We start from the raw sequence: 17,121 nt of genomic DNA on the forward strand, positions 1-17,121 counted from the left end.
TTAAAAGAGAAAAACTGCCAACCAAGAATTCTATATCCAGCAAAACTGTCCTTCAAAAATGAGGGAGAAATTAAAACATTTTCAGACAAAAAATCACTGAGAGAATTTGTGACCAAGAGACCAGCTCTGCAAGAAATACTAAATGGAGCATTAGAGACAGATACGAAGACAGAAGAGAGAGGGGTGGAGAAGAGTGTAAAAAGGAAGACTATGAGTAAAGGTAAAAAGAAGGAAAATTAGATATGACATATAAAATCTAGAAGGCAAAATAGAAGAAAGTACTACCCAAGCAGTAATAACACTGAATGTTAATGGATTAAACTCTCCAATCAAAAGAGACAGTCTGGAGGAGGGGGCCAAGATGGCGGCTTGGTAAGGTGCGCGCGTTTTAGTTCATCCTCCAGAACAACTACTAAATAACCAGAAACAATACAGAACAGCTCCCAGAGCCACGACAGAGACCGGACACGCAGCGTGCCCCAGTCTGGACCAGCTGGACCGGCTGCGAGTCTCCATGGTGGTGAGTTCCCCGAGCCACACGCACTCCCCCAAGCCGCGGCAGCTGGTGGCCACCGCCCCTCCCTCACGGGCGGCTTCCCGGACCGGCTGCGAGTCTCCAGACCAGCTGCGAGTCTCCAGACTAGCTGCGAGTTTCAGAACAGTGAGTTCCCCAAGCGGCGGCAGCTGGTGGCTGGCACCCCTCCCCCACAGGCGGCTTCCTGGACTGGCTGCGAGTCTCAGAGCAGCGAGTTCCCCAAGCTTTGGCAGCCGGTGGGCAGTGCTTCTCCCCCATGGGTGGCCTCCTGAAGGGAAAGGAGGGAGTCTCCAACAGTAGCAGGGACTGAGTCCAACTGAACACCAATAGTGGCATTAATGAACAAATTCTGACTACTGAAAATAGGCCCCAGCTCAGGCAAAAATTATCGGGGCGGAAGTTGCCTATTGGGCTGGCTGGAAGGGAGGAAAGGGGATGAAACAGAGCCTTCTGCGGCCGTTTCTCTAGGGAGGCTTGATTGCCTCTGGACTCTGCGCCAGGATTACACAGGCTGCAACTGCCCCAAATGCAGAAACAGGCTGCTTTCAGGGCTGTCTCCCACGTGAACCTTCCCCACGGGAGGGGTGAATCACAACTCAGGTGGAATCCCTCTCTCAAGGAATTCAGATCCCAGGGCTTCGCAATTTGAAGCCATTAAAACCAGCCTACAACCTTTCCTCTGTCTCCACCACACCCCCAGCAGGGAGAGCCTTCCAAAGTTAAAGGAGCCACAACATATTTTGCTGGTGGGACCCGCAGACAGACAAGGACCACATACTGGGCAGGATAAGGAAAACAGAGCCCAGAGACTTCACAGGAAAGTTTTTCAACCTGCTGGGTCTCACACTTAGGGAAAACTGACACAGGTGATTCCTTCCCCCCGAAAGGAGGCGAGCTTAGTACGGGAAAACCCGGCTGGAGTCTGTAGTACCTATGTAGACCCTCCTAAGGGTAGGGAGGGAAAAGGCACCTTACAAGCAGGAGAAGAAACAAGAAAATAAGAACTGAAAATTTACCCTCTGTTAAATAAAACTTAAGCTAAAGGCCCAGAAAAAGCTGAACTGAAAGTCAATGAACAGATAGACAACAAACTCATCTAGCAAGAAAACCCTAGGTAAGATAAATGAAAGCAATCTCCAGAATAAACAATTAAGGTAATTAAATGTCCAGACACCAGCAAAAAATAACAAATCACACCAGGAAAATTGAAGATATGGCCCAGTCAAAGGAACAAACCAATAGTTCAAATGAGATACAGGCGCTGAGTCAACTAATTTTGAATATACAAACAGAAATGGAAAACCTCTTCAAAAACCAAATCAATAAATTGAGGGAGGACATGAAGAAGGCAAGGAATGAACAAAAAGAAGAAATGGAAAGTCTGAAAAAACAAATCACAGAATTTATGGGAATGAAAGATACAGTAGAAGAGATGAAAAAAACAATGGAAACCTACAATGGTAGGTTTCAAGAGACAGAGGTTAGAATTAGTGAATTGGAGGATGGAACATCTGAATTCCAAAAAGAAACAGAAACTATAGGGAAAAGAATGGAAAAATTTGAGCAGGGGCTCAGGGAATTGAATGATAATATGAAGTGCACAAATATACGTATTGTGGGTGTCCCAGAAGGAGAAGAGGAGGGAAAAGGAGGAGAAAAACTAATGGAAGAAATTATCACTGAAAATTTCCCAACTCTTATGAAAGACTTAAAATTACAGATCCAAGAAGTACAGTGTACCCCAAAGAGAATAGATCCAAATAGGCGTTCTCCAAGACACTTACTAGTTAGAATGTCAGAGGTCAAAGAGAAAGAGAGGATCTTGAAAGCAGCAAGAGAAAAACAATCCATCACATACAAGGGAAACACAATAAGACTATGTGTAGATTTCTCAGCAGAAACCATAGAGGCAAGAAGACAGTGGGATGATATATTTAAATTACTAAAAGAGAAAAACTGCCAACCAAGAATTCTATATCCAGCAAAATTGTCCTTCATAAATGAGGGAGAAATTAAAACATTTTCAGACAAAAAATCACTGAGAGAATTTGTGACCAAGAGACCAGCTCTGCAAGAAATACTAAAGGGAGCACTAGAGTCAGATACGAAAAGACAGAAGAGAGAGGTGTGGAGAAGAGTGTAGAAAGAAGGAAAATTAGATATGATACATATAATACAAAAGGCAAAATGGTAGAGGAAAGTATTACCCAAACAGTAATAACACTAAATGTTAATAGACTGAATTCCCCAATCAAAAGACATAGACTGGCAGAATGGATTAAAAAACAGGATCCTTCTATATGCTGTCTACAGGAAACACATCTTAGACCCAAAGATAAACATAGGTTGAAAGTTAAAGGTTGGGAAAAGATATTTGATGCAAATAACAACCAGAAAAGAGAAGGAGTAGCTAGACTAATATCCAACAAAGTAGACTTCAAATGTAAAACAGTTAAAAGAGACAAAGAAGGATACTATCTACTAATAAAAGGAACAATTAAACAAGAAGACATAACAATCATAAATATTTATGCACCTAACCAGAATGCCCCAAAATATGTGAGGAATACACTGCAAATACTGAAAAGGGAAATAGATACATCTACCATAATAGTTGGAGACTTCAATTCGCCACTCTCATCAATGGACAGAACATCTAGACAGAGGATCAATAAAGAAACAGAGAATTTGAATATTATAATAAATGAGCTAGACTTAACAGACATTTATAGGACATTACACCCCACAACAGCAGGATACATATTTTTATCAAGTGCTCATGGATCATTCTCAAAGATAGACCATATGCTGGGTCACAAAGCAAGTCTTAACAAATTTGAAAAGATTGAAATCATACACAACACTTTCTCAGATCATAAAGGAATGAAGTTGGAAATCAATAATAGGCAGAGTGCCAGAAAATTCACAAATACGTGGAGGCTCAACAACACACTCTTAAACAACCAGTGGATCAAGGAAGAAATTACAAGAGAAATTAGTAAATATCTCAAGGCAAATGAAAATGAAAACACAACATATCAAAACCTATGGGACGCAGCAAAGACGGTGCTAAGAGGGAAATTTATTGCCCTAAATGCCTATATCAAAAAAGAAGAAAGGGCAAAAATTGAGGAATTAACTGTCCACTTGGAAGAATTAAGAAAGAGCAGACACTAACCCCAAAGCAACAAAAGGAGAGAAATAACAAAGATTAGAGCAGAAATAAATGAAATTGAGAACATGAAAACAATAGAGAAAATCAATAAGACCAGAAGTTGGTTCTATGAGAAAATCAATAAGATTGATGGGCCCTTAGCAAGATTGACAAAAAGAAGAAGAGAGAGGACACAATTAAATAAGATCAGAAATGGAAGAGGAGACATAACCACTGACCTCACAGAAATAAAGAAGGTAATAACAGGATACTATGAACAACTTTATGCTAATAAATACAACAATGTAGATGAAATGGAAAAGTTCCTAGAAAGGCATGAACAACCAACTTTGACTCAAGAAGAAATAGATGACCTCAACAAGCCAATCACAAGTAAAGAAATTGAATCAGTCATTAAAAAGCTTCCCAAAAAGAAAAGTCCAGGACCAGACGGCTTCACATGTGAATTCTATCAAACATTTCAGAAAGAATTAGTACCAACCCTGCTCAAACTCTTCAAAAAAATTGAAGTGGAGGGAAAGCTACCTAATTCATTCTATGAAGCCAACATCACCCTCATACCAAAACCAGGCAAAGATATTACAAAAAAAGAAAACTAAAGACCAATCTCTCTAATGAATATAGATGCAAAAATCCTCAAGAAAATTCTAGCAAATCCAATCCAGCAACACATTAAAAGAATTTTACATCATGACCAAGTAGGATTCACCCCAGGTATGCAAGGATGGTTCAACATAAGAAAATCAATTCATGTAATACACCATATCAACAAATCAAAGCAGAAAAATCACATGATCATCTCAATTGATGCAGAGAAAGCATTTGACAAGATTCAACATCCTTTCCTGTTGAAAACACTTCAAAGGATAGGAATACAAGGGAACTTCCTTAAAATGATAAAGGGAATATATGAAAAACCCACAGCTAATATTATCCTCAATGGGGAAAAATTGAAAACTTTCCCCCTAAGATCAGAAACAAGACAAGGATGTCCACTATCACCATTGTTATTCAACATCGTGTTGGAATTTCTAGCCAGAGCAATTAGACAAGAAAAAGAAATACAAGGCATCAAAATTGGAAAGGAAGAAGTAAAACTCTCACTGTTTGCAGATGATATGATACTATATGTCAAAAACCCTGAAAAATCCACAGAAAAACTTCTAGAGCTAATAAACAAGTACAGCAAAGTAGCAGGTTACAAGATCAACATTCAAAAATCTGTAGTGTTTCTATATACTAGCAATGAACAAGCTGAGGGGGAAATCAAGAAATGAATTCCATTTACAATTGCAACTAAAAGAATAAAATACTTAGGAATAAATTTAACTAAAGAGACAAAAGACCTATACAAAGAAAACTACAAGAAGCTGTTAAAAGAAATCACAGAAGACCTAAATAGATGGAAGCGCATACCGTGTTCATGGATTGGAAGACTAAATATAGTTAAGATGTCAATTCTACCTAAATTGATTTACCTATTCAATGCAATACCAATCAAAATCCCAACAACTTATTTTTCAGAAATAGAAAAACCAATAACCAAATTTATCTGGAAGGGCTGTGTGCCCCAAATTGCTAAAAATATCTTGAGGGAAAAAAACGAAGCTGGAGATCTCACACTGCCTGATTTTAAGGCATATTATGAAGCCACAGTGGTCAAAACAGCATGGTACTGGCATAAAGATAGATATATTGACGAATGGAATTGAATAGAGTGCTCAGATATAGACCCTCTCATCTATGGACATTTGATCTTTGATAAGGCAGTCAAGCCAACTCACCTGGGACAGAACAGTCTCTTCAATAAATGGTGCCTAGAGAACTGAATATCCATATGCAAAAGAATGAAAGAGGACCCGTATCTCACACCCTATACAAAAGTTAACTCAAAATGGATCAAAGATCTAAACATTAGGTCTAAGACCATAAAATAGTTAGAGGAAAATGTTGGGAGATATCTTATGAATCTTACAATTGGAGGTGGTTTTATGGACCTTATACCTAAATCAAGAGCACTGAAGAAAGAAAGAAAGAAATGGGAGCTCCTCAAAATTAAACACCTTCGTGCATCAAAGAACTTCATCAAGAAAGTAAAAAGACAGCCTATACAATGGGAGACAATATTTGGAAACGATATATCAGATAAAGTTCTAGTATCCAGAATTTATAAAGAGATTGTTCAACTCAACAACAAAAAGACAGCCAATCCAATTACAAAATGGGAAAAAGACTTGAACAGACACTTCTCAGAAGAGGAAATACAAATGGCCAAATGCACATAAAGAGATGCTCAATGTCCCTGGCCATTAGAGAAATGCAAATCAAAACCACAATGAGTTATCATCTCACACCCACCAGAATGGCCATTATCAACAAAACAGAAAATGACAAGTGCTGGAGAGGATGGGGAGAAAGAGGCACACTTATCCACTGTTGGTGGGAATGTCAAATGGTGCAACAGCTGTGGAAGGCAGTTTGGCGGTTCCTCAAAAAGCTGAATATAGATTGCCATATGACCCAGCAATACCATTGCTAGATATCTACTCAGAGGACTTAAGGGAAAAGACACAAACGGACAGTTGCACACCAATGTTTATAGCAGCATTATTTACAATTGCAAAGAGATGGAAACAGCCAAAATGTTCATCAATAGACGAGTGGCTAAACAAACTGTGGTATATACATACGATGGAATATTATGCAGCTCTAAGACAGAATAAACTTATGAAGCATGTAATAACATGGATGGACCTAGAGAACATTATGCTGAGTGAGACAAGCCAAAAACTAAAGGATAAATACTGTATGGTTTCACTGATATGAACCAACATTAGTGAATAAACTTGGAATATGTCATTGGTAACAGAGACCATCAGGAGATAGAAATAGGGTAAGATAATGGGTAATTGGAACTGAAGGGATACAGACTGTGCAACAGGACTGGATACAAAAACTCAGAAATGGACAGCACAATACTACCTAATTGTAATGTAATTATGTTAAAACATTGAATGAAGCTGCATGTGAGGTATAGTTTTTTTTTCTCTCTATTATCGTTTTATTTCTTTTTCTGTTGTCTTTTTATTTCTTTTTCTAAATTGATGCAAATGTACTAAGAAATGATGAATATGAAACTATGTGATGATATTAAGAATTACTGATTGTATATGTAGAATGGAATGATTTCTAAATGTTTTGTTAGTTAATTTTTTTTAATTAATAAAAAAAAAAGACATTGTCTGGCAGAATGGATTAAAAAACAGGACCCATCTATATGCTGTCTCTACTCAAAGGACATGAGGCCAAGGACACAAACGGACATTTACACACCAATGTTTATAGCAGCATTATTTACAATCACCAAGAGAAGCATCCAAAATGTCCATCAACAGATGGTTGGCTATACAAACTGTGGCATTTACATAAGATGGAATATTATGCAGGTGTAAGACAGAATAAAGTTATGAAGTATGTAACAACATGAATGGACCTTAAGGACATTATACTGAGTGTGATTAGCCAGAAACAAAAGGACAAATACTGAATGGTCTCACTGATATGAACTGACATTAATGAATAAACTTGGAGACTTTCATTGGTAACAGAGACCATCAGGAGATAGAAACAGGGTAAGATATTGGGTAATTGGAGCTGAAGGGATACAGATTGTGCAACAGGACTGAATATTAAAAACTCAGAAATGGACAGTACAATATTACCTAACTGTAATACAATTATGTTAAAACACTGAATGAAGCTGCATGTGAGAGTGATAGAGGGAGGAGGGCTGGGCATAAATGAAATCACAAAGATAGACGATAAAGATTGAGATGGTATAATCTAGGATTGCCTAGAGTGTATAATGATAGTGACTAAATGTACAAATTTAAAAAATATTTTCGCATGACGAAGAGCAAAGAATATCATTACTTCAGTGTCCTGAAAATAGATGGTAATTAGTATTTTAAAATTTCAACTTATATGTGAGACTAAAGCAAAAAATGTTTATTTGGTACAAATTTATACTTTGACTAGTGCATTTCTTAATATAACTTATGTAAATAGTTGGTTGAACGCCTTAAGTACATGGAACTTTGTATAGGACATGAGAATTTGTTGGTTTGTCCAAGTGATGCCCTGATGAATACCAGAGTGATTTGTTCAGTGAGTGGAAAAGTATTTGCAAAGTCCCCTTCGGCGAATGGTGAGAATGGGAGAAAACTCAACTTCTCCAAGTTGAATTCTTAATATTCTCACAAGCAATGTGGGCAACCAAAGCTATAGGCTGAGCCCCCAGTCTTGGGGTGTGTTCATATGAAACTTAACCCCACAGGGGATAGGTCAAGCCTACTTAAAATTAGGCCTAAGAGTCACCCCTAAGAGAACCTGTTTTGTTGCTCAGATGTGGCCTCTCTCTCCAGCCAACACAGCAAGCAGACTCACCACCCTCCCCAAGTCTACGTGGGACATTACTTCCAGGAGTGTGCATCTTCCTAGCAACGTTGGACAGAAACCCCAGAATGAGCTGAGAGTCAGCATCAAGGGATTGAGAAAACTTTCTCGACCAAAAGGGGGAAAAGTAAAATGAGACAAAGTGTCAATGGCTGAGAGATTCCAAACAGAGTCAAGAGGTTATCCTGGAGGTTATTCTTACGCATTAAGTAGATATCACCTTGTTAACCAAGATATAATGGAGAGGCTGGAGGGAACTGCCTGAAAATGTAGAGCTGTGTTCCAGTAGCCATGTTTCTTGATGATGATTGTATAATGATACAGCTGTCACAATGTGACTGTGTGATTGTGAAAACCTTGTGTCTGATGCTCCCTTTATCTACCTTGTTAACAGATGGGTGGAACACATGGAATGAAAATAAGGAATAGGGGGAACAAATGTTAAAATAAACTTAGTTTGAAATGCTAGTGATCAATGAAAGCGAGGGGTAAGGGGTATGGTATGTAAAATTTTTTTTGTGTGTTTTTGTTTTATTTTTCTCTTGTCTTTTTATTTCTTTTTCTGAATTGATGCAAATGTTCTGGGAAATGATCATGATGATGAATATGTAACTATGTGATGATACTGTGAATTGCTGAGTGTATGTGTTGGGAATGTTTGTGTTTCTTGTAATTTTTTTTAATTAATAAAAATTAAAAAAAAATAGTACAATTACAAAAGAAAGTGCTATCATCAGCTATAACAAATTTCCTTCACCAATGCAAGTGGTGATGGTGGGAATCCTGTATTTTATGCCTGATTGTTCTGTGAACCCACAACTTCTCTAATAGAAATAATAAAAAAAACCTTTTAAAAGAAAATAAAGGAAAACATCATAAAAAATAAAAAGATAGTTCAGGCTTATTAGCACTTTGTACTCAGTTTTGGTGTAAACTAAAGCCAGGAATCTCTTCAACAATCATTTCTGGAATAATCAACAATAATTTCCTGGTTGATTTCCATTATGGTTTTTTGTTTGTTTGTTTGTTGCCTTTCTAAGACTCAAGGTACTGTCAAGATGGTGATATATTAATGTAATATAACTTCTGTTCCACTTTTACTACAAGGCTCCAATTCTTTACTCCTTTCTCCATATCCTCTTTATTTTCTAACTTTCAATCCACTATTCTTCCCAGAGCGTCATTTATGCCCGTACATTAAAGATCAAAAAAAGAGACTTGTCAACAGAAAGAGTCTGCGATATTATTAATTGTTAAGTTTAGATCTCTCTTTATCTAGTAAAATAGGGCTTGTTAGGATAAATTAGAACAACTATTGGGGAAAATTCTGAGTAGTGTTTAAATTTTCAACTCCTTATAGTCTACCTTTATAACTACTATGATACAAAAGCTGTATCGATGAACCAAGATCAAATGTAACATTTCCTTCATTTTCTGTATCTCAGGTTTATTCTGTTTTGGTCCTCTCCTGTTCTGTTTTACTTGTGGAAATTGATCCCCCCCACCCACCCACCCAAACACATTGTGTAATTGTCAGTTTCCCTCTGACTTCTTGCTCTATGATTTTTAACTGTGGTTCTGGAACTGGATGGAGCAGGGTAGGAGGAAGGTAATGTTGGCTGACTTTACCTGGCCCTTGTGCTAAGGGCACAGATAACCAGCTCTCAGTTTCCTTATATCTTGTATTGCTGATTAAGGGGCAACTAGGGGAGGAGGGAGAAAGCATCTCCTACCTGGCTTCATTTTAGGTGGTAGAGTGTACATTGGTTATTTTGACAGCCTTGCAGTAGTAGGGACCCTGTAATGGTTAGGTTCTGGGTGTGAACTTGACCAAGTGATGATGCCCAGTTGTTTGGTCAGGCAAGCACTGGCTTGACCATTGCTGCAACGCTATTTCATGGCTGGTTGATAAACCGGAAGGCTGGTGCATTAAATCATCAGTCAGCTGATTGTTGCTATGGCTGATTACATCTGTGGTCAACTAAGGCATGTCTTCCACAACAAGATAATCCAATCAGCTGATGTCTTTAAAGGAGGGTAAGAAACTTTTTCACTGCTTCTTCAGCCTGGGAACCTCTCCCATGAAGTTCATCCAGACCCTTCATCAGAACTGCCAGTTTCACCGCCTGCCCTATGGATTTTGGACTCTTCCATTTCCACGGTTGTGTGAGAGATCTTTATAAATCTCATATTTACAGATCTCTCCTGTTGGTTCTATTTCTGTAGGAAATCTGACTAACAAAGACTCATACTATAGATAATAGCTTGTCAGGCTTTTTCAAGACTCACCTTTTCATTTTTTTCCTGTGATTTTGGAGATACCTTAGTGTGATGTTTTGTGAGCCTAGTACAGGAAGTAGTAGCCTCATTGTTGGCAGCACTAAAACAAAAAGACTGGGGTGACTTTAAACACCTAACCATCTTCTCCCCTACCCCTAATAACCTCCACCACCCATCTCTCTTTGACAGGAACAGTTGACTTTCTCCAATGTAGGTAAAGTGCTATGCAAATCCATTCTCTCTTCATCCCTTCCTTCTCATTCTCAATCAATCTCTCTCTCTCTCTCTCTCTCTCTCTCTCTCTCTCCTCTCTCATCCTTGCCTGGCCTGAAATTTTTCAGCACATCAAGGTGGTATATACTATGTGTTACAAGTATCTGACACTATAATTTAAAAAAAACCCAGAAACCTAATTTGTGCATAGACTGCTGGGCCAAAATCTCCCTTGAGCTTTGGAAACATAGACTACAGATTACAAAATGAGAAAGAGCCAGGAAACCCAAAAGTAAGCACAGCTGGGATCCATAAAGTTCCCTCCCCCTCTTTGATTCTGGGGAAACATTAAAACAGCTGACCTATTGCTCCAGCATTTCTTTTCCCTCATCTGGAATGTGTGATAAATGGGTCTTTAAAAGCTGACATTGTCCTGCATCCTTCACCACATTTCACTAGCTCATTATCTTTTGCAAAAGCTTCCATCCATATGTAAAAAGGTTTAATTATTCCATGTGGGTCAATAGAATATGAAGACATTTCTTCAAAACTTGTTGTCTGCAGAAGTGGGTAATATAGGCAAAGTTTGTGGTCGTTTTTAATAATGACAAAAAGTTAAAAGAATACTGTTTAGAGACTTGTTCTCTTTTATTGCAATCTATGCTACTGAAAAATTGCATATAATTAAATGATGGCTAATGAAAGTATACTTAAACTATATTCCCAGGATCTATAACTCAAAAGGATGCTATAGTAATGTTTTGTGCAGTGATGAATTATTTTTTATGTGCATATATTCATCCTAATGTGTCTTATTTTGCAAATTGCAGTTCATCAAAAATCCATTTTCCTTAAAGTGAAGACATTTCTCTTTGTGTGGGTGTTTTGCTTTAAAGGGTGCGAGAAATACAAATGCTGTAACCAATTACATGATATAAAAAACAATGGTAATTTTATGTAGGGTAAGTGGTGAGTATCAGAGCTTATAAGAAGCATTATAGGCAAAGTAGCCTGAAAAAAAAAGTTAGTTTGCTCTAAAGTCAACTCAGGTCACTGAGCTTTGTGATCCAGGACTAATACTTCTTTCACTTGTAAAAAGATCTATTTTATCTTTGTCATTTGGTTTTCATAATAATATATTCAGTTTTAATTTTCTAAAGTCCACAAAGACCTATTGGACTTCCTGAATTTAAATAATTAATGGGCAGATAACTTAACTAGGAATAGGAAGAGAAAAAATTAACAGCAGCACCCACTGAGAACTACCTTCAAAATAATGCCTTTAAATCTGGAGTCTACATCAAGATTTGGCAACCACACAGTACTGAAATTGTCAGCTCTCTGAAATAATCACAGCCCACTGTCAGTCAGAAGTTTTGCAACTGAATTAATGCACACTTCTTTTGTAGGCAGCAACTCCCCATTAATTCTTATTCTTCTCACTCACGTTTACAATAAATTTATTAATTGTCACCTATTCCTCCTTCAGCTGTACAAACCCACAGCAGGAAATATAGTCAAAGGGCTGAGGCTGATGAGGAGGAAAGAAAGTGTGAACGACAAAGAAAAGAGCTCTGACTCTTGAATAGCTTCAATATGCCCATCCCAAGTCTGATAAACATCTCTTTCATATTAACTATTGGCTGGAAGTACTTTCACATAAAGGAAAAAGAAGATCTTTTTATGGCTTTGAAAGGTGAGCACAAGATCAAAGCAACCAGGATTGAAGTTTCTTGACTGGCATTCTACCAACACAGATGGAAAACCCATTTTGTAGAAAATCAAATACAACAAATAAAAATAAGCCACTATGTTTTAAGAGTTCTGGCCTGTGTTAATGGAACATCAGGAACCAATTAAATTGCTCTCCCTTCTTGTTTATCCTAAATAATATGGTCTTTTCCCTCCTCTGATTATACCAGCTTTATGTTCCTGTGGCAGGGGTCTGTTTTTGCACTTTCTATTGAAACCCTTTCTCTGTAGTACCCAAGTGTTGAAAAAAAGAGAGAAAGCCTGCATTTTATCATGTTAAGGAAAAATAGCTGACATCTACCTTGTATCATGTAGTCTTCTCTTTTGCCTCCAAAAGACAGTTGGCAGTTAGATAATGGCTGAGTGCATTTGTGTGTAAAATCACAATATCCAACCATTGAGAATGATCCTGTTTTTCATTTGCTTAAACTTTTCACCTCCCTCTTCAGCTTACAATGGAACATATTCCTCATGTTCTGCTTTTGGTTTTCCTTTTTTAGATTTGTGCACATCGCTCAGTTCCAAGACGCTAGAGAGGTAGGCCTCGTTCCTTGTGAAATATGGACTATAAAATGACATCAGTCTTCCCGGTGACTCCTGAGAGCTCACCACTCAGCATGTCTGTAAACCCGTCTGCGCAACGTGACCACAGCCCCAGTGTGGCTCATGTCTGCACATCAACAAATCTACGTATATGCTCCTCGGGTTTATTCCACATCGGAAAGAGCTGCCAGTTCAGTTCATAAAACCACAAGTCACTTGGCTCTTGACTCAATACACAATACACAGGCATGCTCATCCTTTTATATCTTGCCATAGAAAACAAATGGGGAAGGGGATGGGGCTTGAGCCAGTGTTCCTCTAAATCTATTCAGAGTGACTAACACAACGTGTGGGCCTCGGAGTGCTTAGGGAAAGACACATAATGATCTCACCCACAACAGAATTTTTGGAGCTTCTACTTCCTGTGAATCCCAATCAATCAGCTCAAAATTCAATCATGTATCTTGATAATATGCTCGCAAGAAGGTTAGGACATGACAGATGAAATATTATCTCAGAATTGAAATATAGCTTCCATCTTATATCCACAACAACCCCAAAGCTTAGCTTCATCATTCCAGTGGCTCATCCAGAAACACTTTCTCTAACAAATGCCTTCACAATTCTGCTCAGATTTGCTGTGTGTTTGCCATTTACTACTGTGCAGTATCTCTCCGTTCTTTTCTCTCTAATTCAACCACTGGATTAAATTACAAACTTTCAGGGGTAGATGATTAGTTATCTGCTTTGCTGTTTCCATGACAGTGCTATCTTTTGTGCTTTTCTAGGAAACAAAAAGAGGTAGTTGCCTTTCTAGAAAACACCTCTTGATCTGGCATCACGGAATTTGTCCAGGTTGCCTAGTAGGGGTCATTCAAACTTGAGTGGTGACAAAATGTAAGGGGAAAAAAATAAATCAAGCAACATTAATGGACACCTATATTTGACTAAAGCTCCTCATCAGAGGCTGCCACCTAATCTCTAAGCCTCAGTGCTCTCAACTATTAAAGATAAAGCAGAAATTCAAACATTCAGAGTAGCTACAATGTCCCATGCACTTCAGAGAACTGTTGAATTTTTTTCACACAAACCCCTTCCAAAGGGAGACTTGTTCATTCCATATTATACATAAGGAAAACTGGAGCTCAGAAAGATTGGCTAATTTGTCCAGGATCACAAACCAAGAAAATAGCAGAACCAAGATTTGGATTTACATCTAACTGACTTCAAATCTGTTGCCACTCCTGAAAACAAGAAATTATGCTTGGTGCACAGTTAATGTTCCATAAATGTTCTTTTCCCTTCCAAAGTCCCTCTCGCTTTAAAATATGGAATGTGGGTGGGCCATGGTGGCTCAGCAGGCAGAGTTCTCGTCTGTTATGCTACACACCCAGGTTTGATTTCTGGTGCCTGCCCATGCAAAAAAATAAAATATGGAATGTGTTATAAAGTCCAAGTTCATACCTACTCATCTATTCAAGTCATGGAGCTTACTTTCTGCTTAGATGAAGTTTGGAGCTGTCTGCTGAATTCATCACCTTAATTCTCTCTAGGGTACCCCCTCTTGGAACATCTTTATTTCTCTTAAGTTAAATTTCTTGATACCTGCTTATTCCAATGTTCCACATTCCCATCTTTGATTTCCCTACCTTTAGTACCATTTCCCAGATTCTGGTCCTTTTTTATATACTAAGAGTTCTTGAAATAGATTTCATTAAAGGTCTTTTAAAAAAATAAAGTTAAAGATAGTAGTTCCCTGACCCCCTCACCACTTAGTTGACAACTGATTTACATTGAACTTATTATATTAAATGAAAAAATATAATATATTATAGCTAGATAGCTAGATAGATAGATAGATAGATAGATAGATAGATAGATAGATAGATAGATAGATAGATATTGATAGATCAGATCTGAGTGGAGCAGTGAAGGCATTTACTGGTGAAAAATTGTTGCTGATTGCTTGGACTTCTTCTGTGTTTTTATATGTGTATGGTGATGCTGTTTCCTGAGGCTGATGGTTCATGAATGTTTCCAAATCTAAAGGGTTCCTGTTAAAACTGAAATTGCACCCCCATTTGGACATTCTTTATCAACATATAACATGATAGTCTTCCCATGTAATAGAATGAAAATTTTTATCTTAATATAATAGTTTGATTAAAATAGTTTAATATCAAATAATACTTTGATAAAGTCCTTAGGTGATAAACCAAGGTTGGAAGAAGTTGATAAAACAAAATATGGGTGTCAAACACTCTGTTTATGAAATAAATATTTGGGGTACTAATGAGAGAAGAGAGCAGAGGCAGAAAAGGGAGAGGGGGCCAGGGAGCATGGAGGGAGGGTGGTGGTGGTATAGGCAACAGATCTGTTAGAAGAGGGATATTAATAGTCAAATTTTACTTGCTGGTATTGCTGTATGATAAATCTCTACCTTTGCCCCACTACCTCAAAATATTAAGGGGAGAAATGAAGGTCATCATGGAACAGAGGAAAAAGAGGTCAGCCCTGGGGAATGTGATGCAGTTAATCTTAGAATAAGAATTAAGGGTACTCATGGGGTAAAAACTGGATTTCCCAAGTCCTTAAGATATGAGTCTTGAGTTGAGATTCCTGTATTTTATTTAACTTTTCAAAGATGACCTCTGCTGCTATTTAGGTTGTGTTTATTGCAACACATTCTTGCTGTAGACCATCTTCAGGTGTATAAAGGAGAGAAAGTTACAGTTGCAACATTGCTGAAATGCTTCTCTTTCTTTAAAAATCCTCTTGTCCTTCTTTCTATTCCTCTAAATCAGAAGTAGCCAAACTATGGTCTGTGAGCCAATTCCAGCCTGTGGCAGATTACCATCAATGACATTTTATTGAAACTCAGCCATTCTCATTTGTTTACATTGTGGTCTATGGTTATTTTTTCACTACAATAGCTGAGTTGAATAGTATGACTGGCAAAACCTAAAATATTTGCTGTTTGACCCTTTACAGAAAAAGTTCACCAAACTCCGATCTGAATCAGTGGTTTTCAAACCTAGTTGCATATTAAAGTCACCTGAGAAGCTTTAAAATAATAACCAGCTCCTAGTCCCAATCACAGAGATATTGATTTAACTTGGTCAAGGGTAGACCTTGGACTTTTTGAAATAACTCTCTGAGTGATTCTAGTATGTAGTCAGTGAAAATCACTATTCTAAGTCTTTTTGAGAACACTAGTAATGAAAATGGAAGAATCATATTTCAATTGCATATATTTTAGATTTTAGCTGACCAAGGAGATTTGTCTTTAGTTGACAAATCTCCTTTGGTCAGTATGAAAATCTGGAAAAAGACTTTTGACTAATGAGTCTTCTCTCAGTGGCAACAAAAGAAGAAAATGGTTTATTTTCATTTGATACATATATGCACAGTAACTATGTGTAGCAAGAATTCCCCTTCATCAGGAAAGTAATCCTTTCCATTATTTTATTCAATAATTTAAAGTGCTGATGTTTAGATCTATGCAATATGCATGATTTCTGTGGAATACTAAATTTCATTTACTATTAAACTTCAAAAAATTCTGATTGGAATAGCACCATGTGCTTCTGAGTATGGTTTTTGTAAGACAGATAATTCCAATTATTTTGTCTTTTACGAAATGTTCCAGGCTTATTCCCCACCCCCAATAACCTGTAGATAACCCTGAAAACACACACATATACCCACACACAAACTTCAAAAGAATAATAAGTTTTCAATAACAGCGTGGTCTAAATCATATTTAGAAAAGTAACACTTTCCTAAAGGAAATAAAATCCATAAAGATTCAACTCTGCCGACAAATGAAATCAATCTTTTGATAGAAATAGCAGAGGATTTTAATTCCTTGAGTTCACATAGTCTCCCTCCTCTCCAATCCAGAATAGGGTGTCGGTGGTGGTCTGCTCATAACAAAGGAATGTTTGCCACCATCTCCACTCCAAAACACACAAAATAGAGAACTGCTGGACACAGTGAACTGATAGTCCAGAATCATGTCTAAAAGCTGTAGGATCTCCTTTCCTCAGCAGCCTTCCAGAGAAAAATAACTTTTAGTTGAGCACATGGCCTGGGAAGGAAAGTCAAACCCTGAGATAAAGACAGCAGACTACTTTGCTCTCCTTATGCAGCAAATCCCAGAGATGGA

At 37.7% G+C, this 17,121-nt stretch overlaps 1 long non-coding RNA gene across 2 annotated transcripts in view; it reads left to right on the forward strand.

Annotated features, from left to right (window-relative positions):
• The window catches only part of LOC143659508 (uncharacterized), a 97,315-nt gene that overhangs the window by 39,671 nt on the left and 40,523 nt on the right, over window positions 1-17,121 (forward strand). Inside the window, exon 3 of one of the 2 annotated variants that reach the window (XR_013163583.1) lies at window positions 12,148-12,230. The exons of the other annotated variant lie outside the window; for it this stretch is intronic. This is a non-coding gene — a long non-coding RNA (uncharacterized LOC143659508). Of the gene's footprint in view, window positions 1-12,147; window positions 12,231-17,121 lie in introns of those variants that run through there. 2 annotated transcript variants of the gene reach the window in all.

The sequence above is a fragment of the Tamandua tetradactyla genome, chromosome 2 (assembly GCF_023851605.1).
Source record: "Tamandua tetradactyla isolate mTamTet1 chromosome 2, mTamTet1.pri, whole genome shotgun sequence".
Classification (NCBI taxonomy): domain Eukaryota; kingdom Metazoa; phylum Chordata; class Mammalia; order Pilosa; family Myrmecophagidae; genus Tamandua; species Tamandua tetradactyla.